Here is an 18,961-nt window from a genome sequence, read left to right as displayed (position 1 = left end):
AGAAGGGCGGGAAGACATTCTTATGCTTATCTAAATTTACAGCAGCCTACTGGCAGGATGTGTGGGGGGAGATTGTAACCTGCAATGATATAATCACTTATGAATGTAATTTAACTCAGTCAGGCTGCCAATTTGTGGCAGTGCTGCCTTTTACACATTTGTGATTTCTGTGCTAAATGGTGAAATTGGATGAGCCTCAACCATGGGGATGACACAGCAGTGGAGCAACACAAGGAGTTACGTGGAATTGCAGCAGAGTTGTATAAGGTTGAGCTGGATTCTTGTAGAGAATGGGACAAGTGAACATCTATCAAAATGGATTGGAAGACCTTAGAAGTTCAGATGCAACCTTTTTATATTAAGGTTTTACTCTAGAAATAGTACTTCACAATCACAATTGAAATGATAGATACACAGTTTATAGTTTATACAGTTTATATTAAGATAAAATGAGAAAAGCATGCCAGTATAGGCTTCATTTGTGTATACAGATTGCATGGATCATAGCTACGTACAGATTATTGTATTGTTCTCATATTCAAAATATACAAGAAAAAAGAAAGAGGTCTAATCGCAAAAATATTTTTTTTTCATATACCATAGTTAAAATTAAAAAAAGGAAATCCTGGAGCTTTTCCTTGATCGACATCCACAACAGAATTTACAGAAATTATTGGAAATTAGTTTTTGTCTAATCCTGCTACTAAATAAGCCAACAAACAACAAGTAATACAAAAAATGATGATCATCACTGGGATTATATTGTTTTTCCAAGTGTTCAAGGTCAATGACAAATCGTAAGTCTCAACTTTTAAGCCAACATGGATGACTGCTAATAAATTTCATAAATATGAACTGTTCAGATTATATTGTTTAGTTGGTGATTGAAAAAAAAAGCCTTTGTCATTATTGTTTATTTATGTATTAGCCTTTATTTAACCAGGTTTGTCCCACTGAGATTAAATATCACTTAGACCAGGCCAAGAACAGCAGCACAGGTTTCAAAAAAAAATAAATCTACTAAACAGATAAACACTCTGAGTTTTAAACATATTCAAAGTTACAAGGTTTTTGAATTGAAAAAAAAAATGACTTCCATAATTCCTGATTAAAAGAAGAGATAAGTACTATTTTTACCAAAAATGGTTTTGTGAATGAACACAAACCAGAGACTGAGGAGACACACACACACACACGGGAGAGCAATTTGCTTTGGAGTTAAGTTCTTATGTTAAAGTTATTTCTGAACATAAAAGTAATTATTAGTATCAGCAGCAGCTGTCAGGCCCGGATCTAGACTGCTCAGATTGGGGGGGCGATTCGAAATTTGGGGTGGGCACCTTCACACGGTGGACTCAGTGATGAGCCTTTTTCCAAGTTTTAAAGAACACGTCACAATATTAAAAGATCAATCCGTCCTTTTTTACGGATCAATATCAGATCATTTAAACGGCATTTTACATTTTAAGCAGGGGGTACATTTATTTAAAACCCAGCACTATGTCCAACCAGTCATTCATAAATCAGTAGGTTATGACGGGGCGTATGAAATGAACATGATTAGTAGATTCAAGTTAAAGTGGACCAATCGGGTGCCCGCTTTTAGATCCGGGCCGAGCAGCAGTAGTAAATGTCAAGGCCTGGTTTAGCAGTAGTGAAGAAATCAATAATTAAAAGAAGAAGAAAAAAAAAGTCTGAGAAAATAAGTAAGAGTGAGAGGTCTCGCTGAGCGGGGACAACCTCTGGTGCCGGGCGGACGCTGTGATTGGTCAGTCCGCAGCCCCCCGGTCGTGGTATGACGTCAGTGCGGGAGCGGGCTGTGTGACAGTGGAGGAGGCGCGCGAGCTGGAGGAGAGGCAGAGGCTGCAGGAGCGAGGATGGAGCAGGAGCGAGGAAGAGGAGCAGCAGGCGCGAGGAGGAAGAAGAACACCTCCACTGTTCCACAGAGTCCAACACCCAGCGTCTGCCGAGGTTCAGCAGCAGCTGAAGTTCAGGACCATTTTATCTTGGGAACAGGTGAGAAACGCGCACGGCCACGGGAAGGACGCGCACGGACAACGTTGCATTTTCACGTGTCTCGTGCACATTTTATTTTTAGCATTGCATGTCCACATTTTTTCTTTATTTAACCATATTTATTTCTTGCATTTAATTCCAATCTAAAGGGGATAAGGCCTCTGAAGAGACACAAAAAAACCTTATTCCATAAAGTAGCACAATATTATTATTGTCCACCAGCTCCTCGGCCTGTAACAGTCTGACTACAGGAGCAGACTGGCTCTTGTAATATTGGTGCTGATGATCCCCGTGATGTGGAATAATAGTCCAGTTTTAGAAGAAGAAGAGGAAGAAGAAGAAGAAGTAGGCCAATCAAAACTCTCATTAAAAGTGGGGATTCGTTGCCCCCCCCAGGAGCTTTAAAGAGCCAATGAGAAATGAAAGCATCTTAAAATTTTTTTAAAAAAGCTGCTGCTGCTTAATTTAGATTCTGAAGATTAAAAAAAAAAGGAAGGAAGAAAGAATAAAAGAGGAGCATCAGTAAAACCTGCTGCATCAACCAGACGTGTCTGTGCTCAGCGTGGTCTCAGGGTCATGGTCATTTCATTCAGGCCTTTAATTACAAAACAGGCTGGTATCTAAATTTAGCCTCTTATAACAGCTTGAATGTGCATTCTTATGAATTTAAAAGAATTTATAGACATTTTAACGTGATTAAATACCACCAGTCATTCTTTCCTGTAGTGTAACATGTCTTTAATTGTATAAAATCACATTGGAGGTCGGTGTTAGTTATTTAATATTTCTCTGAATGTCACATGCAGGGTGTAAACATGTTACAGGAGAACGCTGCAGAGCAAGTGAGCTGTGTGTTGGTGGAGTGGGCGGGGGGGGGGGGGGGGGGGGGGGGGGGGTTGTCAGTGCAGCTTTAACACGTTCAATGTGCCTCGGTTATATTGCAAATTTGGAGTTTGGCACTTTTTTTTTCCCTTTGTAACTTACGTTTTATTGTGTTAAATTTTGTCTTTAATAAAATGCACTTGGATGTCAGATGCTAATGCAGAAGCTACAGGCCCCACACACAAACACATACATGTTAAACAATAAATGCAAAATAGCGTTTTTTTATTCTATGATAATAATAATATTATGAAGGAGGCTTTTTGAGGAACAAATTTTTCAGAAAATGTAAAAAATATATTTAGGTCGACAGCTATCAGGCCTTAACCCAGCGACTTGAACGTTAATTTGAAGCTGAACCAGCAGCATGTGTGTTTATATCCTGCCTCTTAATAAATGTAATGAATATGTTCAGTTGTTTAGTTTTGTCTTTCAACGTGATGATGTGTTAGATGGAATGTTTTATTATAGGCCTGCTCATGTGTGCTCACCTCCCTCCAGATGACGCCTGCAGCATCACGTCGGTGCACAGAGTGACGGGAGGTCTGTTTTTGTCTTTGGTTATCTAGCTGTATGAGTGTTAAATACCTGTCATAAAGCTAGATAACCGAAAGTAGAAATGACTTCTGTATAACGTTGTGAGAGGGAGAGAGGGAGAGAGAGAGAGAGAGAAGGCGAGAGCGAGAGAAGGCGAGAGAGGACCCTTCGGGCTTTAAACCCAACGAAGTGGATTTTCGCTTTCAAAACAAAAAGGTACAATTTTTTTTATTTCCCCTTGTTTGTTTTTTTGAAAATTTGTAAAGGAAATGAGCACGGGAAAAATCTTTAAATGCTTTAAGCATTATGTATTGACAAATCTGGTGTGGAAACATTTGACATGGCATGGTAATATTTGTTTTTCTTCTATAATAAGCATAAACTTTTTGTAGATGGCAGTGTAATAGTTTGCAGAGCTTTTTCTTTGCATAAAAACGTATTTTTCTTAAGTGTGTTAATCACATTCTGCCCTGGAGACGTTTTTGATAGTGTTTTTTTTTTTAAATAAATCCCAAATTCTTATAAATAAAAGTTAATTTAGTTTTTTCGGGAATTTCATGGAGGAAAGATGGAGTTTACATCTCAGCCAGCTTTCTCATTTATCTCTGTGTTCTGCACTTTGGCTTCACATATATTTGTCTTGTGTTCTTTTAATCGTAATGGTGTTAATGGTGCTTTTCATGCTGTGTGAATGGCCTGTGAGGGTCCACAGTCAGTAACTGATCCTGTTTCAGGCTGGTCATGGTGGTTCTGTCCATCCAGACCCTCATGGTGCTGAATGTTAAACAGGTCGCCCAGTGGGTGGAGGAAAACAGCATGGTCCGAAACTTGATCCACTCCAAGGGATATGACCTGAGATTTAGAAACATCGTCTGAGAATAATTTTGATGTTATTTTGTGAAAAATAGTCTGATAATCTGGTTAATATCCATGTTGGCTCAGCAGCAATAGGCCTTAATCACAGCAGACATGTTGTTTTTTAACGATAGCTTCGATCTATTTAAGTGTGCCAGGCCGCCATGACAGCGAGGCTGCATGCACCACACCAGAGCCCAGAAACTGAAGCTGCTAAACGGAACTCAGCCATCGTTGATTTTATTGTTTTACGCCTGTTTGAGATGTTGAAATGTTTTGTGTTTAAACGGCCTCGTCCCCTCTCGTCCCTCCTGGAGACATTTAAAATGTGATACCGTGATGTCCACCAGGTTTTCTCTCACACTGACTCGTCTATTATCCTCCAAATCCTAAATACTTTTTTCTCAGCCTATAGTTAAATAGATTTCCCCTTAATTCTTCTGGATGAGTATTTCCCATCCATTGAAAAACAATGGGGACAGATTTTAGATTTCGCTCGAGAGACTCAGTTTACAGATGAGAGAAAAGGGAAGCTAACGCTTTGTCCGCACACTAGTGTCTCCAGGACGACTAATAACGCAGTTGAGTGGTATAGCACCCTACATAACACAGGGTTAAAAAAAACACTTGGCGTCTGTGTTTAAAGCTGCACCGAGTCCCTGCGCCTCTGGGAGACATTGTGTGTCGCCTCAATGAGAAGGCCGGGGCCATCCTGTAGACGGGAGCCGAAACCTTTCAACCTGGCACTTCAGCGCTTGTGCGGCGCAGAGGCTCGGCCCGGAATATGCCACTAAAGCCTAAAGAGCACCAGAGTGAGATGAGAGTTTTCTTTCACTCTGTTAACTAGCCATTGCGGAGGAGCTCTCTGTCAAACCGGGCTAATTGCTTCGTTTCACTGCGAGATATTGGATATGTGAAAAGGCCGAGGTCGAAGTGTCTTCCCGAGCCCTCCCTGTCACAGGCCTCCGTAATGAATGGGAGTAAAAGCACTGAAGACTTTATTTATATGATGGTCCGAGGTGTCCTTGTTTCAACATGTGCACGTGTGCAATTCCTCTGATGCGTTTCACTGTGGCAAAAAACACACACACCCATGTACACGAAGGAGACCTGCAAGATTTAAAAGTTTTGTGATCTTGCTGAAAATAACACAACCATATATGTCTGTGTTCAGCTATAATAACAACTTAAAGTCTGAAATGTCCTTTTCACGTTTTATGTTCTCTTTTGTCTTCCCTGTCCTAGTTTTCTGGAGGTTGGCCTGTTCCTAAAAACCCTGCTCAGAGCAAACCAGGAAAGCGGGGAGGAAAACGCGGTCAGGCCGACAGCGCCACCTCCTCCTCCCTCACCACCCTTTTTGCCCCACAGCCTCTAATGCCATCTGCACCGCCAACGGGGGGGACACTTTGCCCGTGCCAGGAGGAGGCGGAGAAAGACCCTCGCCGGATCCCCGGAGAACGGGCGCGCTCAGAGGAGCCATCTTGGGAGATGTTGCCGCGACACCTAAAATGGCTGGGGCTGGCATAGTAGGTGAGCTGCATCATGGTTTTCCTGTTGGGTACTAGTGGTAATGGTGTTGGTGGGCAGGAGGTGGGGGAGTGTGTGTGTGTGTGTGAATGTGTGTGTGTGTGCGTGATTGGAAGGGGGGAGGGAGCAGGAGAAAGGACTAGGGGAAGAAGAAGAGTTTCCCATTTCCTCCCCAGTCACACATGGCCTCTCCCTTTTCTCTATCTTCTGCTCCTGCTAATTAGCAGTTAAGGGGTGATACGAGGGGGGTTGGTGGGTGAGTGACGGTGGTTGGTGGTAAGGGGTGAGAGGCAGGTGGGTGGGTGGGGGGCTGGGTAGCAAACAAAATTAATGAGCTGGCACTGGTTGAGGGAAACCTGCCATCCTCTCTTGTCTTGGTGCTTCTTTACTCCCCGGTGCACGCCAGGCAGCGGTGTGCGCCGCGTCCCCGCCCGGCCAAGCTCGCCGTTTAACACGGAACAGGAAAATTCACACGAAGACATGTTGTACAGTATATCTCAAGAACCGTTAGGATCTGAGGTGCAATTAAGCTCCTCCTCGTGTGTAATTATATCACAACCGAATATTAGCACTGTTACATAGTGAAATGTTGCAGTGTTCATTGTATTTGATTGTGTGTGTGTGTGTGTGTGTGTGTGTGTGTGTGTGTGTGTCAGTGGTTCAGAGGTGCCACAGTAAATCAAATTACAAATTGTTAAAGCTACATAGCTGCACATACGCCGACTTCATGTTGGATCTCGTCATTTTAGACATTTCGGTCTCGGCCGTTTAATACAGATTACGACTCCTCTGCCGTGTGGTGGTGCTGCCAGCAGCTCCACCACATGCACACGTGATGAGAAACCGTATTTCACACACAGACTGAAAAAAAACCTCTGACTAAAATGTCACATTCTGCCAAACTCTGACAAGGGCAATATTGAGGCTCCAAATCTTTGCCTGCTCTATCGCTGTAACCTCGCTCACACACACACACACACACACACACACACACACACACACACACACACGTCGCTGTGCTCCCTCACGCTGGCGCAGAGCTGCTGTCCTGAACCCCCGGTGTCTCTGGCACGGAACCTGGAGCAGAAACGCGAGACACGTGAGTGTGTGTGTCCGGGGCCAACATGTGCAGCTGCGGTGATTGTGTGTTAATGAACAGCACCGTGCGTTTTCACATTATCATTCAGACCCTCTCTCCTCTCCAGCCCCACACCCCCACCCCCTCAATAGCTGTTTAGCCCTCCCCGAAAGAACCCGCTTTCCCACCATTGTGGGTGCTGGTGCTGCGGCGGGGCCTGAGCTGGGGGTAGGGTGGGAAAGACCCTCCAGACTAGACATGAGCAGATGCCTGAGACATTAGACTGTCGCGCGGATCACCGGGGTCGGGCGAGCCGCTGAGTTTTAATGTGTGTGCAAGTGTATGTGTGTTTGATATGTGTGTGTGTGATGGGGGGGCAGGGGGGGTCCAGGCCCTGGAGTGCCACCTGACTGTTCATTAGTCTATTCAGCCCCTGCTGCATGTCTGAAAGACATGGAGATGCTGATTCCCCCCCCCCCCTGCTAAATGAGAGTGATTGCAGAGGCATTAGAGATGCATTCACACGATATGCATAGAGAAGCTCCAGCCTGCATGCACCGTGTCACAGAGTGGATCCCCGGCCTGCTGTTGGATTGTGTCCGAGGTGTGATGCCACGTCCTGTTCATGTATTTTCACATATCTATCTTACGCTCTAGTCGGATTTTTATTTAGATTTAAAACCTGAAACACTGTCCCCGTCATCAGCTGTGTTCTCAGTTTACTCGCTGCATGCATTGTTTCCTTCATGCAAACAAAATCGTGAATAGAACACACACATCATGAACACCTCACAGGACAGTTGGCAGCACGGTGCATCGCGGCGAATGACTCAGCTAAGGCGATGGGTGTGCCTAACAGGCTGAATGATGTAACCCCGCGGATAATGGTTATTAATGAGCTTCGTGCCGTGCATGTGCCTTCACCAGATACGTCAAAAGACGATTCCCTAGCTGCGTTCAGACGAAATACTCCGAAGTGTCTGCAGAACTGCATTTGTGCTGCTCATCTGTGATACACGGCGCATCGCTTCGGGCAGATTTGACAGGGGGAGAAAAGAAGGTGAAGGAAATGAAGCCGGAGCTCTCTCCGTGCCTCAGTCTGTTGGTTCCACATCGGGGTCGGAGCCGTTTGGCAAATTGTTAAAAGAGCAAAACTGAAAATGTTTGTCTCGGGAAGAAAAGGGTGGTGGCAGATGGATGCTCGAGGGGGCAGGTGTGCATGGGGAGCCATGTTTGGGCCACCAGCGTTAGCATTAGCGTGTGTTAGCTTGAGCAGTGCCATGCCGTAGCCATGCCGCGTGTGTGTGTGTGTGTGTGTGTTTGGTAGGAGTACGGGGGGGAGGTTGGTGTGCTGCTGCATGTGAGAGCTGCAGCAGGTCGACACAGGCAGCGTGGTCAAAAGGAGGCGGCGACTGACGCAAATTGGTCAGGGAAACGTATTCATCCACACGGCGACTCACACGAGAGCAGTCGTGTTCCCTCGTGTTTGGAGAGTGTGAAGACGAGTGACACGCACACACACACACACACACACACACGTTAACCAATCTGATGATTTCCACCTGAGATCTGTGATTCAGACTTTTTGCAGAACGTTGAGGGAAGTGATCTCAAAGGAGAACGAGGGAGTGGACAGGGTGAAATCATGTTGATTGTTGATCTGAGGCGTCTGAACTGAACGTTGAACGAGTTTAAGAGTCAGGTTCTAATCTGATGTGAAACAAAGAGTTCTGGGTCTGGAAGCAGGGAGGTTGGACGGCGAGGTCACCGGGTCAGGAGGATTTAGGATTTGAGCGTCTCTCTCTCTCTCTCTCTCTCTCTCTCTCTCTCTCTCTCTCTCTCTCTCTCTCTCTCTCTCTCTCTCTCTACAGTGACTTAAACATTCAGTCTTTGAATCCTCAATCTCCTCCTTCGAGTGCATAACTTTGAATTTGACTGAGAACATGTATTTCCCCTCCAGAGAATGGAGATGATTACCTTTCTCTTTCTTTCTTCTCTCTTTCCTCCTGTTATTCATTATTAACTATGTATTGCTTTTCCTTTTCTTTTTTTTGCTGTGTGGGATTTTCAGAGCAAGGAAATTACAATATGTGACATGATGAAGTGACAGCAGCCGGCGCTCACTTCCTTTTCTGTGTGGGTGCAGCAGCGTAGCCATAGTAGCGATAAAATGTTAATACCATATAGCTCCTGGGTTACCTCATTGGATTCTCCTCACTATGTGTGGACACTATTAATGTTTCAACGGCTCTGCTGTGATATATATATATATAAATAAAGGCCGGCTCACGGGCCACCTATAGTCTTGGATGAGTTCCAATGTGGGTCAAGCGAGGCTCATCTGGGCTCTTTAATGCAACTTTGGCCGAGACTAATCTAGCACAAAGCCCGATGTTAAGTATCTTAGAGGAAGATGGAGAGAAGTTTCTGCATCCCAGGCTTTTCAGATTACGTCTGTTGGCCGTGGCGTCCCTGAGTAGGGGTCCTGTACGCTCCAATAAAAGTAGAGGAGAATTAGGTGACTGAGCCTTTAATGCAGTCGGCCTTTGTAATCATGTCGGGAGGAGATGAGGTTCTGGGGTGAGCAGATTTAAGTGGGGAATCCTTGGTGTGACCTTTTTTTTTGTTGTTGTCGTTGCATTCTATGGTTCAGTAGATGAATTCAGAAACCAGGGTGGGAAAAGTGAAAAGGTGAATAAGGGAAGAAGAAGAAGTCCAAGTTATATTCTACTCATCTTCATCGTTGTCATCATCATGTGCAACTTCATCGTTCAAGTGACAAGTTCAAGTTCATGGGTGTAGCCGCTCTGTCTGCGACTGGTCAACGAGTAAAGAGCGTCTGTGGCCACCCCGGAGTACAAGAGACGGGGGGGTGGTGTTGGGTGGAAGGGTGGAGGGGGGGTGGTACATAGCCTTTGACCTCTGTTAGGGTTGCTATGGGAAAGAGGCCGGCCGGCTCAGTAATGTACGACTGAAAAGGCCGAACTGTCAGGGCTGTCCAGCAGACGTCAACCCCCCGCCACACACACACAAACACACACACACACAGATGGCACGGGCCAGCTTGGGAAAGTTAGCTGCGCTTTATGTTCATCAGACGCCGTTGTAACTCATCCAACCTTTGGATTTACACAGTCCACACCTCCTCATCAGGGCGCTCCCTACTTCTGTCTCATTTCTCAGCCTCATCCTACACATGTGAATGCCCATTGTGTGTGTGTGTGTGTGTGTGTGTATTGTGGCATTATAAGAAACTAGACATTGCTTCAGTGTGGTGAAACAGAAAAGAACACAACTTCTTCGGAAGCTTTGCAAACAAAAGGCTTTGTCCAGTTCCTCAACTTCTACAAATCAAGTCTCAAGTCTTTTCAAACAGAAGTCAGCAGAACCAAAGGACATTTAACTCAACAGTTAAGCCTGAAAAAAATCGTTTTACAGGGAGCACTAAAATATAAAATAAACATTGTCTTTCATCTCAATTAAATGGCAAAAACAAACAAAGTCGTAACTTCCCAGGAGCAGCAAAAAAAACTAGCTGTTTATTGGATTAATTGTGGATAATACTGGAATATTTAAAAGATCTTGAATTTAGCTTTATGTGATTTTTATTTTGTGTTGTCAAGTTGTTTGGATGACTGATCTGTAAAGACACAGACAAAATAACCATATCAGCCACACAGTCCTGTGTCTGCTCATTTTTAAAATGGTCAGATGTTTGAGTGACTGCGTGTCAGAGCGGGCATGCAAATCCACTGATTGTAATATGTGCATGTTTCCATGCCCCTCTGTAAATGTGTGAAAAGTGTGGCCTCATTTAAGGTTGCATTCATTCAGGGGAGGGTTCCTGCGAATAAAAGAGCGTGTATTTGCATACGCTGCATGCCGTCTGCAGAGAGGGAGCAGTCAAAAAAAAGATATCAGAGGTGGACAAAGAGAACGAGGACAAATCCTTCATTGTGGGGTTGGTGGGAGAAAAGGCTCGTCTGAATTGGGGAGTGGGTGAAAATTGACAGAGAAAGAGTTTGGGCCGGTTCCCCATGGGGATAAAAGCCTCAAGACCCCTCCATGCATACAGCCTGAAAATGGGAGAGAAGAACAACACGCAGCGCACAGGGGCCGAGTTTTACAGGGCATGAAAAGGAAGTTTGTTTTTCTTAAACAGTGGCTGCGATTTCTGGTGCACAAAACTTCCCAAAAATCATGCACAACTGCAAATTCACTGCTGTCAAAACACTCATCAATACAAGGTATAACCAAAGAGCTTTGTGCTGCAGAACTAGCATCGCATTTTATATCTTGGTTCTTAAAACGTATCTCCATAGACTCACTTTTATATGACGCTAGTTTTACAAAGGGAGTTCATTTACTCTTTTTATGTTCTTTTACCCTGTGGTCCTCTGGTTTTGGTTTTAATCTCTTTTACGGCAACTGTTTGCTGTTTTTATTGACTGCTCAGCACTTTGCAGCCTCTATAAACAGAGCTTTTAATTATTACTAAGTCCTCGACAAAACAAATGTACGTTCACTATCTAATTCTATAGAAAAACTTTCTCTCTTTCTTTCTTTTCATTTCTTTCTTCGGCCAGAAAAATGTGAAATATTTTTACATTCCATGCTCAGTGGAGGAGTTTATGGAAGTTCGATTCTCATGCTAATGATTCCCTCCATCGTCTCTCCTCAGGCCGGGACCTGTGAGGCTCTGCTCTCTGCAGGGAACTGCTCTGGCCCCAGGAGTCTGTGGAGCAAACGCAAGAAAATGTCGTCATCAGATTCTGTCGAGCCTCTCACCGGAGCAGGAACTCCAAGAGATTAACTGTCAACTAAACGCTGCAAGAAGAGGAAGCAGAAGAAGAAGAGGAAGAGGAAGAAGAGGAGCCATGTGTAGAAACAACAGATTTGCTGTGTTAATCTGAATTGTAGCTCAAGATGACTGCTATCCTTAGAAATACAGAGTTTATTTTAAAATGCTGTACTAATGAATAATTGTATTTAATTATAACACAATTATAACTGCAAATAAAAAAGCATTAACTGTTTTCACATAATTCATTGTTTTATAAGTACTTTCATAGCTAATTCACATTTTCATTATAGTTTTATTTTAATTTCATTATTCTCGTATTTCTCAAGTCAAATATTAGTTATATAAATTGTTTAATATGTACTAATGTTGATGACGCTTCAAAATAAAAAAATATTCAAACTTAATCATGCCTGTGTAATTCTCTTGGTTTTGAAATATATATTTATTATAGTTTTATTATAAAGCTTCAAAAATGAATTAAAAGTGATTTGAAAATGGAGATGATGAGTTCCAAAATGTTTCAAAGTGACAGTCAGCAGGGCCTTTTCTCCTTTTCTTCTTTTAGATCCATGTGTTAGTGTGTGTGTGTGTGTGTGTGTGTGTGTGTGTGTGTGTGTGTGTGTGTGTGCATGTGTGTGTGTGTGTGTAAGGATGATGTGAGAAAGTGTTTGAATGACCTCGCATTAAGTTTTAATTAGGAGGAGCAGACAGAGGGACGTGTGTTGAATCAGTGTGGGAAAGAAAAAGTTCATCAGCCTCTAAATTCTATGGACAGAATGACCCTGACCGCTATTAAAATATATAATAAGGTTTTGTTCATTGCCTTCATATTTTATTTATCAGGCAAATGTAATGTAAATGTAATTTTACAATCACATTGTGCAAATTTTCTGCTGCACTCTGCAAAAAAAAGAAGCAAAGGCCTAGACTATAATGAAATAAGAAGTTGTTTTTTTTTGTCTGGATAAAAAATGTGTATACTCTATTTCCTTTAATTCTAAATCTATTACCCTGCATCAGGGCCCAGTTTTTGATGATTAATCAGGTTTTGGGATTACAGTCTGTCGTGGTGTCAGTCGGACATCAATCAGTGTCCGACTGATCTGTGTCCGGAGTCAAACACCAGATGGACACGCTGAGGATCAGCAGGGGATTATTCTCTCCTGTCTCTTTACATGAAGAACATGAGAAAAACACACACACTACAATAGTGTGGCAGTTCACCCTATAGAGAGGCTGGGCTGCAAGTATACTGTGACAGATGGAAGCCCTGTCTTCACCGTGTAAATTGTTAACTCATTTTATTGTAGAGGTTTAACACATTTCTAAAGTGGTAACATTTTTAATAATTAAAAGATTAAATGGTAAAAACAAAATTGTCATCTTGTAGAGCGGGCAGGTCATTATTGCATTGGAGTGAAAGAATGCAGGAATTTTAGGTAAATAGATAGATAGATAGATAGATAGATAGATGGATGGATGGATGGATAGATAGATAGATAGATAGATAGATAGATAGATAGATAGATAGATAGATAGATAGATAAATAGATAGATAGATAGATAGATAGATAGATAGAGAGATAGAGATATAGATAGATGATAAAGAGATAGATAGATAAATAGATAGATAGATGATGATAGATAGATAGATAGATAGATAGATAGATAGATAGATAGATAGATAGATAGATAATGTTGCAGAAAAGCACAATACTATCCTTATGAGAGAGAAATTAAGATTAAAGAAAATATAAAGGTGGCTACTAAATAGTAGTCCATCCAACATGAACACCAATTATCTAAAACAAAGTCAGAAAATCAGGAAGTTGCACTAAAATGTAAATTTTGGTGCAACAAAAGTCATGCCCATGCAGCGGTGGAAACGTCACTGACGGAGGCCTCTCCACGACTCAGCATGTTTTTCCATCCCAACACGACACAGGCTGATTTTGGTGATTAGTTCCCCTCTCTGGATGGATGGAAACCAATTAGTGAAATCAGCCTCTGTAGAGCCGGAGTGGAACCAAAGCCCAAATGTTCCAATGATTCTGTAAAATACTGTTACACTGGCGTGATTTTCATCATTAAGAAATGTCTCACATTCTGTTGGATTTACCCTGCACGCTCTGCAAACGTGTGCTTTGTGTTTCCGTTTGCTGACAAATATTAGAAAATGCTCCAGAAGTAATCACGACAGCTTCGGCATCCCATCGTCCTTCCTGCAGGGGGGTAATTGCCTGGATTAGTCACTTAAGTTAACGATTGCTTTTTGACGAGTGTCGTGTGAGGGGGGGTGGGGGGGTGGGGGGCACTGGTCAGGGACCTGTTGGGGAAGTCCCTGCAGGTCAGCAGGGGTCAGGGGTCGCGACCTGCACAGTCCCCCGGAGGACAATAAACAGGCCGGAGAGATGCCGGGGTCAGGAGCCGCCCGAGCCAGAGACAAGGGTCAAGGGCCGCTAATTAAGTGGCCGTTTCCTACTACTCCCCAGTGACCACTAGACTCAGAGAAGTACAGGGAAGTGCATGAAGAAGTCTTTGTATAGAAGGGGTTAATAAAAAGAAAGTCAGTGAGTGGAACAGAAGAGAGGAAAACAGCGTTTCACCTCAGGGAAATTCTAAATTAGATCTACTTTTAACTTCACGCCTTTGCCTCTGGTTTAGAGAGGAGCACTGTATTAAAAAAAATCATTATTTAGACTTTGATACAAGTGTAAAATCACATTGACTGAAGGTGGGATCAATTATCTCATATCAAAACTTCAGAGGCTGCAGGAGGGAGAAACAGTGAGGACGACGAGTTGAGGAATCCCAACATTTTGGAGGGAAAGTCTGCAGGAGCTGTTTATGCCTTTCCAGTCCCTGAATGAGCCCATGGGTATGATCCCTTAGCATAAGAAAGGAGATGGGGCCTGTGAACTCCTCTGACACTGACCTTTCTCCCAGGATGTGAATAGTATCACTCGAGGGCTGCACGGCCGCCTTTCAGGCAGACCCCAGCCCTGCCCTCGCCTAAACTCCTAATCAGGAGCTGATTTAATGTATCCTGCAGGTCCTTCCTCGCCGTGCAGCCGGCCCCGCTGCAGCTTCAGAGGCTCCGCAGCCTTTTACTGGAGACACACACACTCCCCACACACGATCCCCCACACCTCAGCCCTGCCTCGGGGCCCCTGCGCTTTGGGGAAGTTAGCGGAGCTGGTTTGAAACAACAAGGGACCCTTTCTCCTGGCAAAGAGTGTGGGTCTCTTTATAATCAAATGGTTCCTCGTCCAAGGACCCGGCGCGCGATCCAAACGCTTCTGGGTTTCTCAGAGTGTCAAAGTTTACAAAACAGAGAAATTGGAAAGAAAAAAATCGACTTTCTACTTCAATACCAATCTTATTTTATTTCTTGCTTCCAGCTGAAATAGGGTCTTTATTAAAATGGCATTAGTAAATATAAGCTTGACACGACCGTACTAGACATCACTATATTATAGAATCATTTAAACATGATTTCATGTCACTGTTACACCTAAAAGTGGATAAATTCACACAATTGACTTTATCTACATGATAATATGTTCAAGTTTACTTATATTTTCTTAATTTGATATCTTTTTGTACATATTTGGTATTAACCTAATCCTTTGTAATGTCTCTTGATTAAATACATTGTTTAATGAAATCTGAATTTGAATTTAGTTTCATGATATTTTGCAGCATGTAATTGTTGTATATGGATCAAAGGCCCAAAATGAAGTTGAAATGTATTGAGTGTGTGAGTATCGTGCTTTAGGGGCAGCGCAAGGTAAAAACTGATCCTGCAGCAGATGAGCCAACTTTTGCAGGTGAATTAAATTTAACGACAAACTCATAAGCACTTCCATTTACAAATTATATTTTACTCAACTTTATTAATATAAAACAACATGTCAAAATTACTAGGAAATGCTTCTATGTGTCAAACTAAAGTAAAAGTTTCCTGATAATAATCTTTTTAAGGTTTTACTGGCTCTTTGGTTTTGATTTAACCAGTACAGATCTGACTTTAGGAAACTAAATATTTGCTGGTTTAGGTCTATAACACATTTCAATATTTGCAATACCTGAAATTAAATCAATAATCTTTAAACTTGACCAACAAAAATATTTATTTTCTTTTTTATGCCAAAACGGGACCGAATTTGACTTTTCAAAAATCCATTGCATTAATAAAAACGTACATTTTTCGTTGCTGTTGCTTAATAATTATCTTTTCATTTCATTTACACGTGCTTTTATTGGAGGCTTCGTGTCATTGTTTGAAGCTGTGATTGGTCCGATGAGAGCGGCGCGTCCCGCCCCCCGCGCTGCAGCTCGTTCCCACGCTGGAACACACGTAATTGACAGTAGTGTAATGTAGTTTAATGTAGTCAAAAGTAATGCTATGTAGTGTAACGCAATGTAGTCTGTCCTCTGAGAGACCAGAAGCTGTAAACGTCTTAATGCACAAACATGTTCAGGTAAATATAAACAATATTTCAAAATAAAAGAGCTATAGAAGTAAATTGATCGATTTTATGACTTTTTTATTCTGAAGAAACACAGAGAATTTTTAAATTTGAAGGACTGAAAAAAAAGGTGCATGAATCTGAAGCCCTCATACCGTGTGCGCCTTCAATTGTGTGTATGTGTGTGTGTGTGTGTGTGTGTTTTATAAATGTGTTTTCCTCCACCACTGAACGAACAACGGGAGCTTTGACTTTCGTTTTAACCGATTTGAGAAAAAAGTTGTTAAATAGTTGTAACTTATTTATTTTAATTCGTGAGTTGCTGTAAAAGATATGAACCCACATCACACGTGACCTTGTGAAGCCTGAACTGTCACATGACTGAAGTAAATTCATTCAAATACATGAAAGATAGAATCATATTTTTTTTTTAATGTTTTAATTGTCAAAGAAATGGTAATAATTCCTCCCTCCTATTTGTCTCATCCTGCAGTGTTTAAAGAGAAATGTGCATTTTCAAATAAAATAAAAAAACATATTCTGTAGTTTTAATAATGTCACATATTATTAATATATTTCATATTATTAAATTAGAATACAATTACACCTGGAATCATATTCACAGACCCACATCTTCTGGCGGTTGGAGACAAGGAGTTGAGAAGCTGCTGGTGTCAAGTGATGGTTGATGTTTTGTGACAAATCTGCAAAGGGCTTGATTCGGAACATGCCGGAAAATACTGGAGGTATTTATATGCTTTGGTAAGTCTATCTGCATAGAACTAAACTGAAGCCCCTCCAGGGTGTGTGAATAAGGAGAGAAAGCTTTGTGTGTGTGTGTTTGTGTGTGTGTGCTAGTGTGTGTGTGTACGTGTGTGTTTCTGTCATGTTTGCACTTCACTATCCATGTCTGCCATGTATGTGGAGACATTACTCAATGTGAGAATGTGAGATAAATCCACTGCTCCGACCACACGGCTGCACATCACTCTTCAGACTGCGCTGTCGATCAAAATAAAACCAAACCCTATGGGAAGTGGTTTGTTAACCTACATAATGTCTTGCAGAGAGATAAGCTTATTTATACATTCATGCGATAAAAGTGGGAGAAATGATGGAGGATCTGCGAGGAAATATTTGTCTTGGTGAAGAAAATCCAGTCAGAAATGCATTTCTGTCCCTTGATCCAAAGACAAAAGGTAGAAGAGACTGTGTGTGAGTGTGTGTGTGTGTGTGTGTGTGTGTGTGTGTGTGTGTGTGTGTGTGTGTGTGTGTGTGTGTGTGTGTGTGTGTGTGTGTGTGCGTGTGTGTGTGTGTGTGACAGAGGGATGAGCCCACGTTGAGACACACTCAGCTCTGTGCGCATGCTCACGTCAGACGTTGGATCAGAGCATGCACGCCGTGTGGGTTGGCATTTTTCAAAAAGCCACGTGAGGCTGCAGCCGTTTCCTTGTCACACATATCTGTCATGACATTCTGGATGCTCGGCTGTGATTGGCTGCAGACGGAGTGAATCAGCAGTCAAAGGTGAAATGTAAAATGTGTCATGGCGGCGTGGAAATGGTGCGACCAGAAGCTGATTGTTTTTAATGAAGTCAATTCTAATGATATATTTTAAACGCTGCAGAAATGTTGATAAATATGCACATTTTATATTATTTTTTTTTAAATCCATGCTCCTGCAGGATGATACAGAGGAAATAAAAGAATTTTAAAGTCTTTATGTCGAGTCGCTGTCGTCTCTAATGGTTTCTCTGAGGTCTCTGGGTCCATCTCTCCAGGAATTCAACGGCACATTCCAACAGGCTGATCTTTAGGGTGATTTACCATTCAGCATTTATATGGACACAAGGGACACGAACCGTGTCTGATGTGCGGCTGCTGTGTTACCCTTTGACCCCAGACTGTCTGGAGGGCCACGGTGACAGAGTCAAGGTCAAGGGGGAGAAGGGGGGGTGAGGGGGCTGATGGGGGTGAGCAGCATCTGACGGGTGGAAGGGCTCCCTGTCTGGGAGAGCAGAACCCAGACAGTCCCAGACGTGGATGTGAGGGGAGACGGGCGTTTGTGTGTGAGCCCCTTCAGATCCGCACATCCTACCACGTCTGTTCCCTCTCACCTCTGTGGCCCTGGAAGAGGAAGCTGCGGTGGCTGATGTCTGGAGACCGGCGGGGCGACGGTTCCCACACTGGAGGAGGAGACTCACTAATCTGGATATCACTCATCCTTTAGATGCAGATACACACAGACCCACAGGCTCAAATGGTCCTGAGGAATTAACATGCACTTTGTCTGGGTCTCGTTTATACCAAAGCTTTTATCCGTACATCTGACTGTAACGGTTGCTAAAAATGAAATAGTTACATGACCTTCTTACCTTGGTTGATGTGTTTATTACTTCCGTCAATGATGTGTGTTTGTTTGTTTGTTGATTGTTTATTGAGTCAAAAAAAAGAAAAAAATTCAAATGCAAATTAAGTCTTCTTTTTTATTTCTTTAACTATGTTTTATGACAAATAAATCAATGAAGTTTTTATTTTATTTTACCTCTCTTCTATTAGAGATGAACATGAGTGACATTCTAATGCAGTTCTGGAAATTTTCCAGTTTATTACAAACCATATTCAAAATTTCGGGTCGTCTTTCAAAAATGTTCCAATATCTGTCAACTGAGTAGTGGAGTACAACTGTTGGTTTTATATCTGGGCTGTTTGGAAATTTGTGATCCTTATCAGACGGTTTCATTAAGATATATATTTTTTATTTAATAAAGAAGTGAAATAATCCATTAT

At 42.5% G+C, this 18,961-nt stretch overlaps 1 long non-coding RNA gene across 1 annotated transcript; it reads left to right on the top strand.

The window, feature by feature from the left end:
• The first annotated feature begins 1,878 nt into the window (after nt 1-1,878).
• Nucleotides 1,879-12,016, top strand: LOC133954761 (uncharacterized). Its single transcript, XR_009920818.1, has 4 exons — nt 1,879-2,016; nt 3,400-3,651; nt 5,536-5,820; nt 11,577-12,016. It is a non-coding gene; the product is annotated as an uncharacterized LOC133954761 (long non-coding RNA).
• Nucleotides 12,017-18,961: the final 6,945 nt, after the last annotated feature.

This window comes from Platichthys flesus, chromosome 6 (assembly GCF_949316205.1).
Source record: "Platichthys flesus chromosome 6, fPlaFle2.1, whole genome shotgun sequence".
Taxonomy (NCBI): domain Eukaryota; kingdom Metazoa; phylum Chordata; class Actinopteri; order Pleuronectiformes; family Pleuronectidae; genus Platichthys; species Platichthys flesus.
The sequence above is the reverse complement of the archived record's forward strand: the minus strand, read 5'-3'. Positions and strand labels throughout refer to the sequence as shown.